Raw genomic sequence first — 19,396 nt, forward strand, 5'->3', positions numbered from 1 at the left:
ATAATATAAATATATAATATAAATACATAATATAAATATACAATATAAATACAGATACATATATTACATTAATATATGAATAAATTTCAATATGACACCGTGTACGGGGAACCCCTAATCGGGCTTAGAAACCCCGAGCCCCGTACACGGCAAAGTATAGTGAACAAAACGTTGGCACATTAAAATAAGTTAATCGAACTTATTTGTGTTTTTCATTGACCGCACCCCCAACCATCTTCTCCTCATTTACTATAATGTAGTCACGTATCTTCGTAGGGTAGTATGAATAAGATTTTTGTACAAGCAATGTTGTCCGAACTACTAAATAAATCAATTTATTTAAGCAAATATCATAAAAAATACTACTCCTACAAAGATAAATGTCATAAACTACTTTACAGTACATTAAACTAGCTTTAATTTGAGTTCTAATTGACACATGTATGGTATTTGAGATATAGATTTCTCAAAATACCATTCAATAACTATTGATTTTTCAGTGCATTTTTTTATGAATTGTTCTATTTAAAAAGCTATATCTCGGAAGATATTGAACGTAAATAGCTCTATAAGGGTTCATATTTTAGAAAAAAAATTTTAAACCACGTAAAAGAGGTTTTTTCTGAAGAGATCCTTCTTGCACAACTAGAACATAAGGAAAAATGCCATTAATAATTTCTGCTTCATAGATGATACTGTATTTCTGAGATATCAATGTCACTGTGTGAGTGGTTACAGACTGGTAAATTATAGAAATGATAAAACACTGTGTAATGTTTCTCTTTACAGCTCTTTTTAATTGTGTTTCTTTCCCTGTGTGAATGAAAAGTCAGAAGGATTCTCAACTGAACTACTGTTTCCTTCGCATGTACATTCCCAGAAGATGCGGGCTGCCATCCGAGACGTGGTTATAGAATATCGTCCCGTCTCATGACAGACGTCCTTGGAGAGGAAAAGTAATGGCTCGTCTAGCGGAAGTTCTTCGGCAGGACAACATCCTCTGGGTGGCCTAGTCTACGTCGTCCTGGGTCATAAGAAAGTGCGTGTTTAGAAACTTTATAAAATCTCATAGTTTATCTATTTATTTTCGAAAACATCAATTAAACAATGCAAAAACTAAATCAATTTCTTTTTAATCACTAATTATATAATTCCAAAGGCCATTATGATAAATTTTAAATATGATACAAATATAAAATAATTTATATAGGAGTGAGGTAAAAAAGAACTCAAAAAGTAATTAAACTATTTATTATGAGGCTACGTTTCGCCCGACTTTGCAGGCTTTCACCAGCGCTAAAAAAAATACAAACAACTATTTATAAAATTTAACATAGTAAGTGAATATATAAAATGAAATAGAAGTAAACTAAGTTATGAATTAAAATATGTGAACATTTATATAAAAATGGAAAAAATAAATTAAAGAAAATAAAAATAAGATGTACAATGAAAAATATAAATAGACAAAATTTACAGAAAGTTATTAAAAAATTAATGAAAGTGGAAATAATAACAAATAAAAAAGTAGATCAAAAAGAAGTATAAAAATACAATACATACTAAAAGATGGAAAATAAGGGAACCAAGAGCAAAATAAAGGCCTAGAAAAAAGGAAAATAATGAAAAAAATATTACACCCACCTTACTGAGTGGAGGTCAGCTCAAGAATAAGTTAAACGCGGATGCGATACCAACAGGATTGAGGAGTGGAGTAATTGCCACTTAACAAATACGTTAAATTTGAAAGCAAAAATATATAAAATAATGTAGTAGTAAACATAATGTTGGGAAATTTAAGGAAAAATTATATTTAGCCAGACACCAAATAATAATATACATAATAAGGAGGAGACATAATTTTTATTTATTTATCGTAATTTACAACTGTACAAAAAATACAGTAAATATGTGGTATGTTTCGAATGCTTCAAAATGGTGGTACTTCAAACATTAATTTAAATTAGAAAGTCCCGTGACCATCTTCTTTTCAGACGCCTAAGAGGATTATCAGTGATTGTTAAGAATGAGAGATTAAGAACTAATGGGTTAGGATGGGTAAGGAATTTGGAATGAAAAGACGCAGATCCATCTCGGGCCAAATTTGCTACGAAAGGGATGTTAAGGTCTTTGTGGTGAGTTTATTTGTGACGTAATAAGGAGCGTCAAGGATTTTACGGAGGATTTTTGATTGTAAGGATTGGATACGAGAAGAATTCGATGGTTTGGTGGAGCCCCAGAGCTCAATTTCGTATGTGAATATTTGTCTGATCATCAAAGTGAGAAATAATGTGAAATGATGTGAGCCCATAGCTCAGTGGTTAAGACCCATTCTAACCAATTTGATGTCTATTGGCGGTGCCGGTTTGTTTCGGCCTGGGGCGTTGGCTTTTTCATTGAGTGGCGGTCCCACAAAATAAACAAAACATAAAAGGTTAAAATACAAAAATGAAAAGAATGGATACAATAAATATAATGAAGATAAAAATAAAATTGAAGGTTCTATTGTGTTTCAAAACTAAAATAAGTATTTTAACAACTATTTTTTTTAAGAATTGTTTTAATTTTAATCAGCTTATGCCTACTTCTGGATAAAAAATTTCTTATGATAAATTAGTTAATTTCTTTCAAGTTATCCATGATTGAATCAATAAAAGTATTGTTTATAATTTCCAAACATTTACGGTTGTATTCATAAAAAGCACTGAAGTAAAACTTTTCTCTTAATATAGGTGACTTTTGATGTAATTAACCTTAACCTATTCATAGAGATAATTAACGCTTTAGACAAATGAAAAATGAAAAAAAGAGTATCATAAGCTTAAATATTAAAATTGTTTCAATTAAGATATTTTGTTGAAGATATCAGTGAAAACAAATTGACTTTTCTCCAATATCTAGAAAAAAGTGTTTTTCCCGCCTTTCAACCACAGTGCAAAGTAGTGGTTTGCTAGGGAGTAAATAGGTTGATTAAGAAGCCTTCTAGTTTAAATTAATGTTTGAAGTACCACCAATGGGTGGTTCCTTCCCAAGATTTTCAAGTGTATATGAAACATACTACATATTTACCTATTGTATTATTTTGTACAGTTGTAAATTACAATAAATAAATAATTAAAAAAAAAAAATACTTAGTGGTAATAAATGTTTTTTTTGTTCCCTTGTTATTTTTCCGTTGCTCAAAAATTAAAATTATTAATCTAATTGATAATTAATAAATAATTAATAATTAAAAAAATTAATCTATCTGGTCTAGTAACTAATATTTCATTACAATTTTCTGCATCCCTGACCCTGCATAGGTTGTTGCGGTATAGATTTAATTTTTTTTTTAATACTTAGTGGTAATAAATGTTTTTTTTGTTCCCTCGTTATTTTTCCGTAGCTCAAAAATTAAAATTATTAAAAAAGTGTTAAATTGGAGAACATCGCCTACAAAGAGACATATAACATAAAACCCGAATTTCGTAACATCATGGTACGGTGCAGTAAAACATACAGAGAGGAAGGATGTTTGTAATAAAAAATATATGTTGATATTGAGGTAATATTTAAAAATAATAAGTGACATTAAAATTTAACTTTAGAATTAATTAATATAGGGTTTCTCTTATTACTTTATGCGGTTTAGAAAAATATAATTTTAAAAACTTTAATCTTTTAACAATTTTAACTCTTATTCAAGATTTTGAATATGAAAATTCGTTTTAATCTTTGTTGACAAGGTTAATGTCCATCGTGTGATTTAAGGAAACAAAAAAAATAAGAACAATTAATATTTTAATTTCTGGCTAAATTTCAAGTTTTTAAATTAATAAGTTTATATGATTGTAAAATTAGCTGTTAAATGACTCATAATTAATTTTAATATATTTATTTAAAATTAGCCTTTATAATTTTTAAGAACTGTGCGTTGTGTTTTTTTCTAAATCTTTGTATAATAATGAACTGGATAACGGGCAAACTGCCCAAAACGTTTTTCGGATGATAAAATAAAAATAAAAAAAAGTCGTAAATGGGTAATTTATTTCTGATAAAAAATGCAATGCAAAATGCATTTTATGCAAATCTATCAATTCTTTATTTTAGATCATTTTTTAAAATTCTGGTTTGGAGTTGACATAAGTCCAATGATCTACTTTCTGTATTAATTATATCATCCCATTTATTTTTTAATCAAAACAATTGAAACAATTCGGGATAATTGAATTCGATATTAAGGTTATATTTTTTTATAGAGATTATTGTTTACTAAAGATTATAATTACATTTTATTACCTTAATAAGATAGTAATTGTTAATAAAAGGTTTTCCGAATGAAAAACTATCAGTTTCCGATCTACTTTTCTTGTCTTTCCTTTATTTCCTGAATGGAAAAATAGGGTCATTGTTTAAGGAATATCATCTGACCTAGATTGTTATAAAGTTAAACAAGAAATTAAACAATATAATAAAAAGTAAATTGCGTGTCACATTATGTTGAAATGATTCAATGAAATAAACTTTTTTTTTTCATAGATTCTTAATTCATTGACAAAACCACTATTCCTATAACGAATTGACTGTATAAAAGTATAGTTATGATATTATATTTTAATATTCAATATAACTGAGGAGTTTCCTATCAAAAGCTAATGAATCCACTTCTAAAAAGTATGTTTTTTTTTTTATAAATTAAAATAATTTGCCTAAAACGTTATTTCATTTCAAAATAGTCAACTTGTCAAATAGTTGATAATAAAAAACATTTCCAATTAAATTTTAACGTTTTTATATGAAATGCTAACATAATAACTAATTCTTTTATATATATTCTCTTTGAATATATATATTTATGGATTATCCTATGGTTAAATTTAACCTACAAATATTTTTTGTGTCTCAAATAAAAGTTTAGAATTATTAAAATGTTTTTATTTATTGAAAGATTATTGTTTGACCGTGTGTAATAAATAAAAGGACGATTGTCGGAGTCAACGTTTCATTCCATTTTGCAGAGCTCTATCAGGGTTAAAAAAGACACTAACAATTAAAAAGTATGAGAATTGATAACATGTAATAAAAATAAACTAAGGTATAGCTAATATGATTTAAAATATGTGAAAATTTATATAAAAAGTAACAAAGTAAATTAAAGGAAATAAAAATAAGATGTACAGTGAAGAGTATAAATAAACAAGAATTACAAAAAGGTATAAGGCAATGAATGATAACGGAAATAACGACAAATAAAAGATAAATATAAACATACAGTAAACACCAAATGAAGAAAAATTAAAAAAATGAGAATAAACTAAAGGTAAAAAAAAAAAAGAAAAGGAAAATAATGAATAACATAGTAATGGTAATCCTACAGGTTGCCAGCCTATTCCAGTCCGAGTGGGGAAAGTCGGGATTTATTTCGTGGGTCCGCGACGAAAGAAAAGTTTGTGGCTCATCCACAGCATTTCTTGAAATGTCTTTGAAAACCTAAAAAAAATTAAATCCTTGCACCTCTAACTCGTTTTGTTTAGAGATTCTTTAAAATATTTTTGAAAACATCATATTTTTTAAGTTTATTACTTTTTCATATTAAACAACTTATTTTTAAATTCCAAAATTAAATCTGGATTGTTCATAAACAATTCCTACAAATGAACTTTCATGCAAAATGACCCCTGAAAGTTAACAGTAATCGTTAAATATTAATTTAATTTTTTTTGGCCGCCCGAACCATGGACGCTTGCCTATCATGGACTACTGCTTCCTAATTTGTTGCTTGTAGATCTTTCGCATCTTTGTTGATTCTGTCTATCCATCTGGTTTTTGGCCTCCCAATTGGTCTCTTGCCTACTATGCTCATTCATTCATACATTCATCGTTGTGTAGAGGCGTCCTGATGGATTGCTTCGAGCCATATGTCATGTATATCTAGCGATTCCGACATTAAAGATAGGTATTACGTCAGAAGTCTTCTTACTCAGGAATTTCGAATGAACTCGATGAGAGTAATAAATTTCAATGAACAATTAGAAAATTCGTTTAATTGTATGAAGTAATGATATTTAAAACATGATGTTCTTTTTCTTTGTTATTTTATTTACTAAAGGAAAAAATATTGTAGATATAACATAGTCCCTTTTTGTTACTTTATTTTTTTTTCTTTATTATCATTTAAATGTTTAAAGATAAAAGTAAAGGCTTAGCGAACCCGAAGGTTCGAATCCGATACTACCAATCGTTCCCTACAATCATCTGTTCAGTGACACGCCTCCAAACCAAAATCTTCTAAATCCCCCATCTACGTTTTCCCCGTCGGTTCAGTGTTTATTAAAATTGTAGGGATCCGTTCATTACTACAATAATATAACGTGAATTATATTTACCGGGTACAGTTCCCGTAATTCGGCTTTGTGTAGCCTTCTCCATTTAATTCTTTTTTATCTGAATATTTTACGTAATACTTTATTTTCAAAAACCTTAAGGCATTGTTCTTCCCTTAATTGTTTAGCCTTTAGTTGCACACAATGCGGGAGCTTAGCAATTTAGAAATTGAAAAATAACAAGCATTTTCCGCCTTTAACCTCGCTTTTAGTTTCTCATCAATTTCTTTTTTTTTCTAGTTACCGTAGAACCTATATACATAAACCTATCTACCTGTTCAAATGTGCTTCCTCCTACATCTGTATCACCGAAATTGCTCCGATTTTTACTACCAACGATATATTTCGTTTTATGCGTATTTATTTCGGGACTACGTTCTTTACTAGTGTTTATCAACGTAGTTGTATTTAGTTTTATAGTTTCCTTGTATTGACTCGATTATATCAAATCAACAGCATACTCGAGCATTGGCGTTTTACCACCTAAAGCAACGCCATTTACTGAACAAAAATATTTAGTTATTTAATGAATACAAATAACCAATTCACTCAAAGTGTCCCATTGTAGTGATTCATCCAAATAAAGATCTACGATTTTCTAATTTTTTAAATGTTTTTTGATGACATAACTGTGGTGTATGGTTTATTCTTTGAGGGTATTGTTGATTTTCTAATCTTCTAGCGCACCTAACTTTGGGATTTACAATGGAGTGGGATACTGTTGTTTGAGGATACTTTCCTTTATCTAGCGCGTTGACGATTAACGACTAAACGAATAGAACTTCGAACCATAACCTGTCACCTACACTACACTACACCTATTAGATGAATAGGAACTGCATATTCTGAGGATTTCACAATGACGACATATCTGATGTTATTTCTGATACTAAAGAATTAGTCATCCTAATACTTTTACGATATCATTAAAGAAAATGAAAGTTTGATATTATTCCATGATATATAGAGCTGTGATTATTCAGATTAACATTTTCAATATTAATACCTGCTTTGTAGGAAAGTGGTATGAGTCAGATCGTTTGGCTGATAATCATTTTATCATTATCAATATTATACCAGATACCACAGCATATCAATATTCGCCCAAACGTTTTCTCAATAAATTATCTTCCAATAATTTTAAGTTGAGAATCTGAGACAATTTTGAAGCAGATAAGTATTTTTCCACGAAACAGCACTTCATGTTTCAATCTTGTTTTGGTACTCTAAAATGATGTATTGAGATAAAACTTAATCTCTATAGCTAGTATTAAAAACTCCATTATTATCAAGTTCTCCATTTCTATTTTTTTATTTCTCTGATTATTATTGCAGTTTCAAAATCCAATTGGTAACTTTTACTATAATCCTTCAGTTTATAATTATAATTTCTTTTTACTATCGGAAGCAAAACTATTCGCTGAGAAGAATTTTTGCGATAGCTTCAACATTAACAGAAAAAATCTTTTAAAAAATAGCTTTTTATTAATAATAAATAATTTTATAACAGTATTATACGAAGTGTAAAAATATGTTTCCAATTGACTACACATTGTTTAGTTTGCCGTCAAATATTTCCTTAGAAACACGTGTTTTTCATTTATTTTATTTTTTAATTTTTATGAGTTTAAACTTGGACGATCGGGAGCCCAAGCTGCGAGGAACATTGCTATAATAACGGATCATTGCGTTGTGTGCCGGTGGTTTGAAAAATTTGTTTACTAGTGACACAGATATGGATAACCAACTCAGAGGAAGGGCTCTACCAACAATTGACGACGATTAACATAGGCGTACTGTGGAAAACTTTAAAACTACTTACAACACTAGAAAAACATCATTTAAAGTAGAGTACAGTTATTAAAATGTGAGTCCTAATATAGCAATTCAAGTTCAATAGCTAGTGAGATAAAGGTTTTTAAAAAGCCATATTTCTTTTTTAAAAAATTAGTAGGCCATTAATAAATTTTGGTAAAACTATATCTGAGGAATCTTTAGACTTAGAGATCTCTGCCAGCATTCAAATTAAAGCTAGTTTAAAATAAATTGATTTATAGTTGTTCAGACAAAATTTCATATTCAAAATTCACATATGCCAATATCATAAAAACTACTACACCTACGAAGATAAGTTTCATAAATTACTTTATAGTACGTTAAACTAGTTTTATTTTGATTCCTGATAGACATCTGTACGTCTAATGGTCCCTGAAATATATTTATTCATCAATTATAAAATCAAAAAACAACTAGAACTCAACATTTTGTGAATTATGTCTAATATCATGAAAACCACTACTCCTACGAAGGTAAACATCATAAACTACATTATGGCACATTAAACTATCTTTAATTTTAGTGCTAATAGACATCTTTACGTCGAATAGTTCCTGAGATATAGATTTCCCAAAATTAATTTTAAAACTACACATTTTTTGGTGCATTGTTTATGAAATGTTGCTTTTTAAAAACTTATATCTCGGGAACTATTAAACGTAAATAAAATAGTTCTACTAGGGCTCACATTTTAGAAAATTTACTTTACTTTAAATGAAGTTCTATTAGGTTTTTTTTATTATTTTTGATTATTTTAAAAATATTGAGATTCCAATAACAAATTTTTTTTTAACCTTTTGAAACAGCAACCATTTTGTATTTCCCTTGGCAGACTTATAAATTTTGAATAATAATTATACGTAGTTTTCATTAAATTAATAAAAAATTGGGGTGAAATAACTAACTTTTTTTCTTCTCTTGAGCTGTTCGTTTATCAGATTCCGTTGAATACTTTCGCTTACCTAATAGGAATCTTACCATCGTAACTAGCAGGATATTTATTAAAAAATAAATAAATAAAAGCAGGCAGGAAAATATACTGTAATATCTATGTAACAGACGACTTTTATTTGTAAAAGTACATAAATCAATATTTTTCAATAAATTATAATGAAATAATTATCACTTGATTGTAGCTATTAATCAAATCCTACATAACGAAAGAAAGCACCGTAGGTTAGAGACTTGGCTAAGTAACGGTTAAAAAACTTTCACATCTGACATGAACCGACTAACAGAAACTTTTATCTCTGCCACACCTAAGTTATCTCTACCCTAATATTTATAATTTAAGGCTGTTATGTGGCTGTCAATAGGATTGTATGGAGCCTGTGTTGATAGGGACCGTATCATCAAATGAATCACATGACCACTTTCGTACACGGAATATGATTTGGTTAAGAGAAATAGAGTGTTGGTATAAAAAGAATTGGAGGATACAATTGGTGGGCGACAAGGTTGTGAGGCTTAGTAACAAACTGATCGATAAAACGTTAATAAACACTGAACCGATATGACTGAATAGAACGTTTGGCGGTTTACGTATCTAATCTTCGGATTCCCTTAGTGTTTATTATTACTATATTAAATGTTTATATAGGAATATGACCGAGCCTATAAATTAATTCTCAATTCTACTACTTGTTATTTAGAATGAATAGATGTTTACAATTCTTTGAAATTTGTTTTGGAATACTTGTATTTTTTTTCAATGGTTAAATTGGACAGGCCATGTTATGAGAGGTCTTAGTACTGATTTCTAAAATATCTGTTTGTTTTTTTTTAAATAGTTTTAATTTTTTATAATTTACTAGCTGACTCGGCAATGCTTCGCTATTGCTATATTTCTGAATGTATATAAATTTAATGGACACTATTGATAGTTTGATGTGAATTGTTGTGTTCAGTTAAAATTAAACATTAAAAATACAAACCATATAATTGTTTACATAAATTTAAACAAAACATTCGATAAGGAGCGAATCAGAAATGTTTATTAAAAAATATACTTTGTTGTTACTTGGGGATTCGGGGATTTCATTATTATTTATACAACTTTAAAATTTAGTTGATTTTTTTCTTTCGATGAATTTTACTATCTATGTGTGTAGTATTTTCAAACATATATGCTCACTGTGCTTCAATCGAATAAATCGAGGTGAAAAATTTTTGTTTTTTAATTTCTTTGAAAAATGGTATTTGCTACTTTAAGATGAAGATAAAAACGAATACGAAATGCTATTTTAAAAAAACAATTTGTTGACATACTTTTCCCCGAACCACATTATCATTTTATTATTTTTCGTAAATATAATATAGCTTAATTGAACCAGTGATTCAAAAGTTTATTGTGGACAAATATTCGGCCATTCCCTTTTATATATATATAATAAATTAAATTTATATACACACATATATATAACATTAAAATATGGAAACATTTTTTCACATTATTTTCTTTGCGTTTACTAAGTTAAAATTGTTATGCTGGTTGAATAACAGTTTATTGTCCAACGTGATAAGTAATTAATATATATTTTACTAATTTGGCAAGTAGTATAGGAATATCATTTAAACCAATGCTGGAGGGAAGTATAGGTCGTCATTTTGTAAAAATTATGGCTTCTTTTTTTTTTCAATATTTTGATGTAACTCATTTTTTAGGTTCTTAGATTTTTTTTTTAGTGTTTCTTTTAAGAGACTTACTTGGAATCCACACACAAGACTGAAACGACAAGAAACTGCTCGTAGATTCCGATTGCTACAATACTTACTTGACAAACGCTCTAAACTTCCCATTCACTACAAAAAATTAGTGTACACTACAATAATCAGACCAATTTGGACATATGGAATTGAGCTCTAAGGCTCCACCAAACCATCAAATTCTTCCCACATCCAATCGTTACAATCCAAAATCCTACGTAAAATCCTTGATGGTCCTTATTACGTCACAAATAAACTCATTCACAAAGACCTTAACATCCCATTTGTTGCAGATTTGACCCAAAACAGATATGCGTCTTTTCATTCCAAACTCCTTACCCATCCTAACCCATTAATTCTTAATCTTTCATCCTTAACAATCCCTTATAATCCTCCGAGGCGTCTAATTTTTTCTAATTTAAATTAATATTTGAAGTACCACCAATGGGTGGTTCCTTCCCAAGATTTTCAAGTGTATATGTAACATACTACATATTTACCTATTGTATTATTTTGTACAGTTGTAAATTACATTAAATAAATAATTAATTAAAAAAAAAAAAAGTGTTTCTTTTAGTCTATATGTGATTGTTTTAATTCGGTAAGATGTGGTATATTACGCTGTATCATCGGCAAAGATAGATATATCAACATTTTTTAATTTCGGATAGTCATTAATGAATAATATTGGACTTGGTTTATGTATAGTAAGTTGGGGTTATATTAATAATAACGAACCCGAAGGTTCCATGCCGATACCACCAAACGCTCTCTGCATTCATCCTTCCAGTGATGCCCCACATTTCAACCTAGGTTTTATTTCTTCATCAATTTAAATTTTTCTAGTTACCGTAGAACCTAAATACTTAAACCTATCTACCTGTTCAAACGTATTTCGGAGAGGTTATATTACAAATAATATATGTTCGAGGATTGCCTTTTAAAAATTGAAGAAACATATATATTAGAAAATATGTTTGCTAAAATAGGGCCGAGTTCAGTTGCACTATCAGGCCGTTAACCGCCAATTTATCGCAACGCTATCAATCGATTAGTTTTTTTTTTTATAATGGAGCCTGGACATCAGTCGCCTACAGGATGGTTCCCGATTAGTCATCCGTCTGTTATCATCGCTTCAAAACCATTTTGAAATTGTAAGTACGTGATTATAATTATCATTCTTACTTTCACAATTACCTAAGGAAAGTAGAGAAATGGCAAAAAAGAAAAAAAAAGTAAACAGAGGTTGGTGCTGAACCGCAAGGGAAGGTAATATTTCGCAGTAAAAATCAAAAATCGCAGAGTTACGAGCTGTCAATGTTTACTTCATGCAAGGATAAATTGACAAGGAAACTGTAGAACTAAATACAACCGCGTTAATAAACTCCTGTAAGGAACTAGGTCTTGAATTAAATACGGATAAAACAAATTATATTTAGTTAGCGTAGAAACGCGAGCAATTTCGGTGATATAGATATTGCAGGAAATACGTTTGAACAGGTAGATAGGTTTAAGTATTTAGGTTCTATGGTGACTAGATAAAAACAAAATTGATAAGGAAATAAAACCGATGTTAAAGGCAGGAAATGCTTGTTATTTTTCAATTTCGAAATCGCTTGGCTCGATCCTTCTGTCCAAAAGTAAGAATTTGCACAGCGTATTAAGGTTTTTGGAAATAAAGTATTACGTAAAATATTCCGACCGAAAACGGGTGAATCAACGAGAGAATTTAGAAGACTACACAACACTGAATTAAGGGACCTAATTCAAGTTATAGTATTGCGGCCTATAAGATGTAACGAGCGGATCCCTAAAATGTTAATAAACACTGAACCGACGGGTAAACGTCCGCGGGGTTGACCAAAACGTAGATGGGAGGATTGCGTTAAAATTTATTTAGTATAATTGGTATTGGGGGAGCATCACTGGAAGGATGTGTATAGAGAGCGATTGGTGGTATCGGCATCGAACCTTCGGTTTCGTTAGGCTTTCATTATTATTATAGTTGTGAAAAAAGAATCTACTACTACAACCCATGAAGGTCAGGAGTTGAGTACTGTTTCTTGAAAAACGGTTGAGCAAGGAGGTGTTTGTTCACGATCTCGCTCAATCACCAGGTTTTTCTCTTATCATGAATAAAGGACATATTAGCGTCCTTTAGGGGCTCTCGAACCAATAGGGTTGATTCATGACTAAAGTAACAGAAGAAATTATAAATTAATATTTGCTATAGCCGGATTCAAACTAGGGACATTGTTTGACACTAACCTACCCCAGTCTCCTGAAATGATAAAATGGATCTGCTTGTTGCATCTGATGCTGACCTATGCATCTGCTCTCCGATGATCATTTCTATCGAAAATACGACGAAAGCGTGGGTACTGCGCCTATTGCATCTCTGCTAATAATATTCCGATTTTGATGTTTCGTTTTTTCTAGATAATTTTATCATATTTAACATGAGTTACCATAAATTGTGCAGTTTTGCGCAAACGAAGTTTTCTTCTTTTGCTATATTTTCTTACTCTCGGTATTTATTCTATATTTAAAAACCTAAAAGTCTCTAATAACAATGAGTTAGGAAAGTTTTACTAAAATCGTTGGAACGGTTTTGGCGCTACAGTCTATCATATGTATATTTATATGTATATAGTGCAATTATAATCATAATTAAAAAGTCTTAGCGAATCCGAAGGTTCGATGCTGATACCACCGCTGTCTACATACATCCGTCTAAACCAGATCAGCATTTACGCAATCCTCCCACCAACGCTTCGGTCTACCTCTCGGACGTTATAAAGGTAACTCCATCGTCTGACCTTACAATTGGTTACTAGCTACAAGAAAATTGGTTTTTTTGATGGAAATGTTTCGTTTATGCGCATACAAGTAGGCAAAAGTCATTTATTCCGTACAAAGCTCTACCTTGGAACATTACGCAACCCTGAATGATATAAACGTTTCTGTTATAATGATCGGAGCAGCATGATGTGGCAAAAGCTTTACAATTCGTTTTTTTCCTGCTCTTAAAGGGCTCGGATTGTGGCTTAATGAATCAGATACTTTTTTTATAAACATCAGGAAGGTTGGGAGCATTTATGTAACGCTCTGCGCCCAGCAGAAAGCGAATTATGTTGGCATTATTTTGGTTTCTTTCTGCTACGTTTCTTCCATTGTTGTATAAGTTAAACGTTGTTTTCGCTTATTAAGAGTAATCGATACATTAATCTTTTTATACTGTTATGTCAAAAGAGTATTCCCAGTAATTTAGCGGTCACTCTCTCGTTGGAGAAATTGAACTATTGTGTCTCCTTATGTTGGCACTTGTACTTCATATTTACAGATTAATTGAAGTTTCTGATATATAACTATATTAAAAACTAGTCGAAGTCTGATAATTCATGTTCTTAAGAGATAGAACTTGCAGTTAATCAATATTCATAGACCATAACAATAGATAAAGAAAGCTAAAAAACTTAGAGGTTATACTGTATCCCACATTAACAATTTTAATACTAATTATAGTAGATTAAATAATTAAAATTATTTCGACTTATTTTTTCATAGACCGAGGTGACCAAAGGCAGTTTCTGTTTTTATTGAAAGCTTAGTCTTGTAGACAAAGATGAACTCAGTACCAGAGATGTACAACAAACTCTTGCAGATTACTTTTAATAAATGTTATTTTACATACATATTTAGTTACTTAAACTTCTTTCATCACTTTATTTTTATTAATTTTCATTCTGTACAATTATATACTTTAATCATTCTGTTTATATTTTCTCTTTTAATTTTTTTTTTGTATTCATTGGTTGTTATCTTGATCTTTGTTCTTGCCCCCCCTGATGAAAGCCGGAATTTGTGGCTGAAACGTTAGCACTATAAATAGGTCTTTAAAACTTAAAATCTGTACCGCTACAACCCCTTTGTACTTTGTAAGGACCAACGGTTGTACAAGGAGACGATTTGGTCAGAAACACGCTCGACCGCCAGATTTTTAATCAATTAAGGATACCCAATTTATGAGGTTAGGTATACCCCAGGAGGGCTCCAGAAGCCACAGAGTTGACTCACGGCTACAGTGTAACAGAAAACAATTTTCTGCCCAGTCATATTCGAACTCGGGTCCTTGGAGTTAGTAGCATCGCTCCTTACCACGGTGCCACCGCGCTTCCTATTAAACAAATAAAAACCTAAAATATAGAAAAGTTCTGGTCATTGGAAAGTAAATCCCAATCGTAGCTATGGACAAGTTACCCATGAAAGTTATTCCTTTTATTTAGTCAATTGTTAATGGTTGTCTAGGCACCGGATATTTTACCGATACGTGGAACAATACTAGTGATCATAAGACTGACAAAAATGCTAGGTATGTGAGCAGCTATAGACCCATACGTTTATTATCCATTTTTATAAAAAAAAATTAAATCAGTCATAAAAGTCTTCTTTTTTTTAATCTAAAGACATTATTCCGTATATTAATGGTTTTCAGAACAGTCAATCAACTTGTAAGGCTGTCGGAATTTGTTAAAAAATGAAGAAACTCATACTGGTGGTTTCTTGGACATGCAATAAGGTTTGGCATCCTAAAGTAACTAGACATTCCGAAATACCTAAGCGATATTCAGAGCTCATTCCTCAATAGTCGAACATTTTCTGTTAACATAAACTTCACCATTAGACAAATCCATGCCGGTACTCTACAAGGTTCAGTCGTTTCTCTCATTCCCTTTTAACTTCTATCTTCACGATATCGAGTCCGCACATACCTCCATTACCACGTTTGTATTATATCGAGCCATCCCTTAGAATGGAGCACAGCTCCAGTAAAAGGGCAAAAATCAACAAATTGTATATATATATAGTATTGTACATATGTTTATATTTTGTAATTATTTTATGAATAAAGGGGATGTGAAACAAAAACAAAAAAAAAAAAAAAAAAAAAACCATTACCACGTTCGCTGGCGATACGGTAATTTTCTCTCACATGATGACTTAATAGCAATACTTTGCAGAGTCCCCTTGATGATCTAGAACAATACTTTACTAAATAGAAGATTAATCTCAATATCGAAAAATGTACTTTAATCACCGTTTCGCTCTCAGACGCCGACCAGACCCACCTCAACTAACCCTCAAAGGTAAAAAAGTGCAATAGAATCCTGCCAGAGAAGCAGCAAGGTACCTTGGAGTACTCCTCGATCGCTGCCTTATCTGTAATCACCATATCAACATTAAATTAACACTTATTACTTTATGAATTAACTTATTAATGTACGGTTAGCAATGTTATAGCCTATTGGAAATAGAAAATCTAAATTTCCTAAAGGTATAGCAATAATAATAACCTAAATAAGGCCATTACCGTAAAGTCTAAGGAATAGCATTCTCTATTAAAAGAAAACATTTACAATCATTCTAAAACAAGGTCCTAAGCATTGCGGTAGATGCTTCTTGGTTTTTAAGATATAACTGAAGAAGCAGTAACTTACAACGTGGGAAATCCAACCTCATCTCTAAGACTGAAGCCCAGGGTTGATATAATTGATATAAATTTTATATTTATCTATTGTCATTACTACCATTTTTTCTCTCCGTCTTTTTTTAAAAATTATTTATATCATCATATGTCAGTATTTATTTTATGAAATCTATAAATATCATTTGTTTTTTATGTTAACATTTTTTTTTTCTTTCTTTATAACTATTATTATTTCATATTGGGGGGAGGTATAGTTTTGTTCAAAATATACCCATAACTACTTATAAGGATCACACAACTGTGAATAATAACGATTTATTATAAAAAAATAAATAAAATAATAATAGTTTAAATAAATAAATGTTAACCAATTTTAGAACCTCATCAATTTAAAAAAACAACTTCATTGAGGCTATTCTGCCCAGGTCATTTATATTAGTCCACAATTACCTCATTTTGTCAATTCTTCAAATTAAATTAAAACTTTTAGTCACAGTTAATTTTCATTATTATAATTCATCACATCACTATTTGTCTAAAATTGTGATAAATTATAATAGTGAAAATTAACTGTGACTAAAAGTTTTAATTTAATTTGAAGAATTGACAAAATGGGGTAATTGTGAAGTGAAACTAATGTGGGCTGAACAGCCTGCATAAAGTTTTTTATAAACGTCGGAGTTAAGAAGAAAAATAAATCGTTTTGTAACCAAAATTGAATAACATTTATTTATTTAAACTATTATTATTTTATTTATTTTTTTATAATAAATCGTTATTATTCACAATTGTTCGATAGTTATATCGTTGTAAGTAGTTATGGGTATATTTTGAACGAAACTATAACCCCCCCCCATAATTAATGGTTAAACAAGGCCGATCTGGTAATAAAAATATGTACTTCTCTATTGGCTGTACTGATGATCTGATGATGAAACTGGGTCACAGCCTTTCATGATAAACTCTCAACATATACACAAGTATTTTTATGAACACATAGAATTAAAAAAATCCTATTTGAAAGATAACTTTTAATATGTTATTATTTTAATCTTGTCATATCAAGTTATACACGTGTTCAATAAATATCAAGAGTGCAGAGGATGTCATTAATTGCGATAAAAGCTAAGAATAGAACCTTGGAGTGGCCCACTCACCGGGTTCCAAGCTTTATTCTTCCGTCTTCTTACCTGTTTATAATTAATAGAATATTAACACATACATTTTCTCTGTTTAATTTCTATTATTTTAGCAATCTTTAAATAGATACATTATAGTTTTACAAAAATAATTTTACATTTTCTGAGCTTTAGGAATCAAATGTTTAGAATCATCAGAACTCCTTATCATATTATCTTATAGTATTCGTCCATAAATACAACTCTACAAATTACAAGTCCCAATACTTTCTGTATGGACTATTATTGGGTCGCTTTGTCATTTTTTATAGGAAACATAATTATAAAACAACTTTTTGAAATCAAAACATTTTTATTCAAAATGTTTACACTCATTTTCTATAAGTTTTTCTCAATGTTGATACGTTCAATCCCAGAACTGAAAAATTCAGGGTTTTGTAAGGAATATGAATTGTACTCATAATAAACGTTTATAAACAAATAATTATAATTATTTTGAACATATATATATAAATAGCAAATAAATATAAATAGTCAAGTAAATAAAAAAAGAGAAAAAACATGGTAAATATTTGAAAATGAATAATAACCAATGTAACAATATAAATAGAAGATAATGATGTGATAAAATTAAATAATTTGTCAGTATTGAGAATAATTATATTTAGTTTTATTTAATTGGTCAAAATAAAATATGATCTTGACAAAAACAGAATAAGATGATACCAAAATGAATGATAATTTTAATTGGAAAAGATGGTCGGGAGGTGTGGTCAGCAAAAAAAACATTCATAAAAAAAAAAAATAAAATTTATTCATTATTTTGGTATGAATAAATAATTTCTTTTTACTACCCCTCCCCTTCCCTCCTCCCATCTTCTCCAATTCTTAATCTACGATCAACTATCTTTGCCTTATAATAATAATAGATCTTGTGAATAAAAAGTACTCTTCCTTGTTTTAATTTTTTTTTTTTATTTCATTAAAAACTATAACAACGTTTCGAGGTCATCAGCCCATTATCAGGTACCATCAACAAATTCTCAAATTCACCCTATGCATCCAACACTTAATAAATATATCTAATTTCTTTTTTAAAATTTAAAACAATTACCTGATAAAAATATCTTTTAAAATTACATTTTATGTTCTCCTTATTAGTCTTATAATCCTAACAATAATATATTGTTGTCAATAATATAAATTTTAATAATTTTTTCTAAAATATTTATTTATTGCTATTTACAACTGTACATTATAATACATTTAGTAAATTTGATATAAGTTAAATTGGAGTGTTACAGGCGTGTAGAGAAACTACCCATTGGTAGCACTCTAATGACATTTTACATTAGCTGATCTCGTGGCCATCTTCTTTTCAGGCGCCTCGGAGGATTTTCAGCAATGGAAGAGGATGCAAGATTAGAAACTAGGGGATTTGAGTGGTTAGAGAGTTTATAATGGAAGGAGTGATGTCTGGTTCGGGCTAGATCGGTTACATAGGGAACATTAAGGTCTTTATGTATGATTTTATTTGTGACAAAGTAAGGATCATAGAGGATTTTGGATTGTAAGGATTGAATACGAGAGGAATTCGAAGGTTTAGTAGAGGCCCAAAGCTCAACTCCATATGTCCAGATTGGCATTATTACAGTCATGAAGATCAGTCTTTTTTAATGTGTTGGAAGTTTAGACCGTTTGTCTAGTAAGTGCTGTAATAGTCGAAATCGACGTGCAGTTTCCTTTATTTTCAGTCTGGTGTGAGCTTCCAGGTTAATCGTTTCTCCAAATGTAGTCCAAGGTAGCGGATCTGTTCGACAGGGGTAAGAGTAACATCATTAAATGAAACTGTAGGGCAGTCAGTA

General features: G+C 30.0%; 1 protein-coding gene and 1 long non-coding RNA gene across 3 annotated transcripts in view; one reads left to right on the forward strand and one right to left on the reverse strand.

Annotated features, from left to right (window-relative positions):
* kermit (PDZ domain-containing protein GIPC-like protein kermit) overlaps positions 1-19,396 on the forward strand; it is a 109,906-nt gene that overhangs the window by 42,043 nt on the left and 48,467 nt on the right. The gene's annotated exons all lie outside the window — the stretch shown is intronic.
* The window catches only part of LOC106683592 (uncharacterized), a 15,984-nt gene continuing 12,450 nt past the window's right edge, over positions 15,863-19,396 (reverse strand). The window contains exons 1-3 of one of the 2 annotated variants that reach the window (XR_010844369.1): positions 16,403-16,492; positions 16,034-16,124; positions 15,863-15,940 (exon numbers count right to left, since the gene is read on the reverse strand). This is a non-coding gene — a long non-coding RNA (uncharacterized lncRNA). Of the gene's footprint in view, positions 15,941-16,033; positions 16,125-16,402; positions 16,493-19,396 lie in introns of those variants that run through there. The other variant, XR_001343577.3, reaches the window with a different exon arrangement.

This window comes from Halyomorpha halys, unplaced genomic scaffold, assembly GCF_000696795.3.
Source record: "Halyomorpha halys isolate HHAL.00 unplaced genomic scaffold, Hhal_1.1 Scaffold497.1, whole genome shotgun sequence".
NCBI classification, from domain to species: domain Eukaryota; kingdom Metazoa; phylum Arthropoda; class Insecta; order Hemiptera; family Pentatomidae; genus Halyomorpha; species Halyomorpha halys.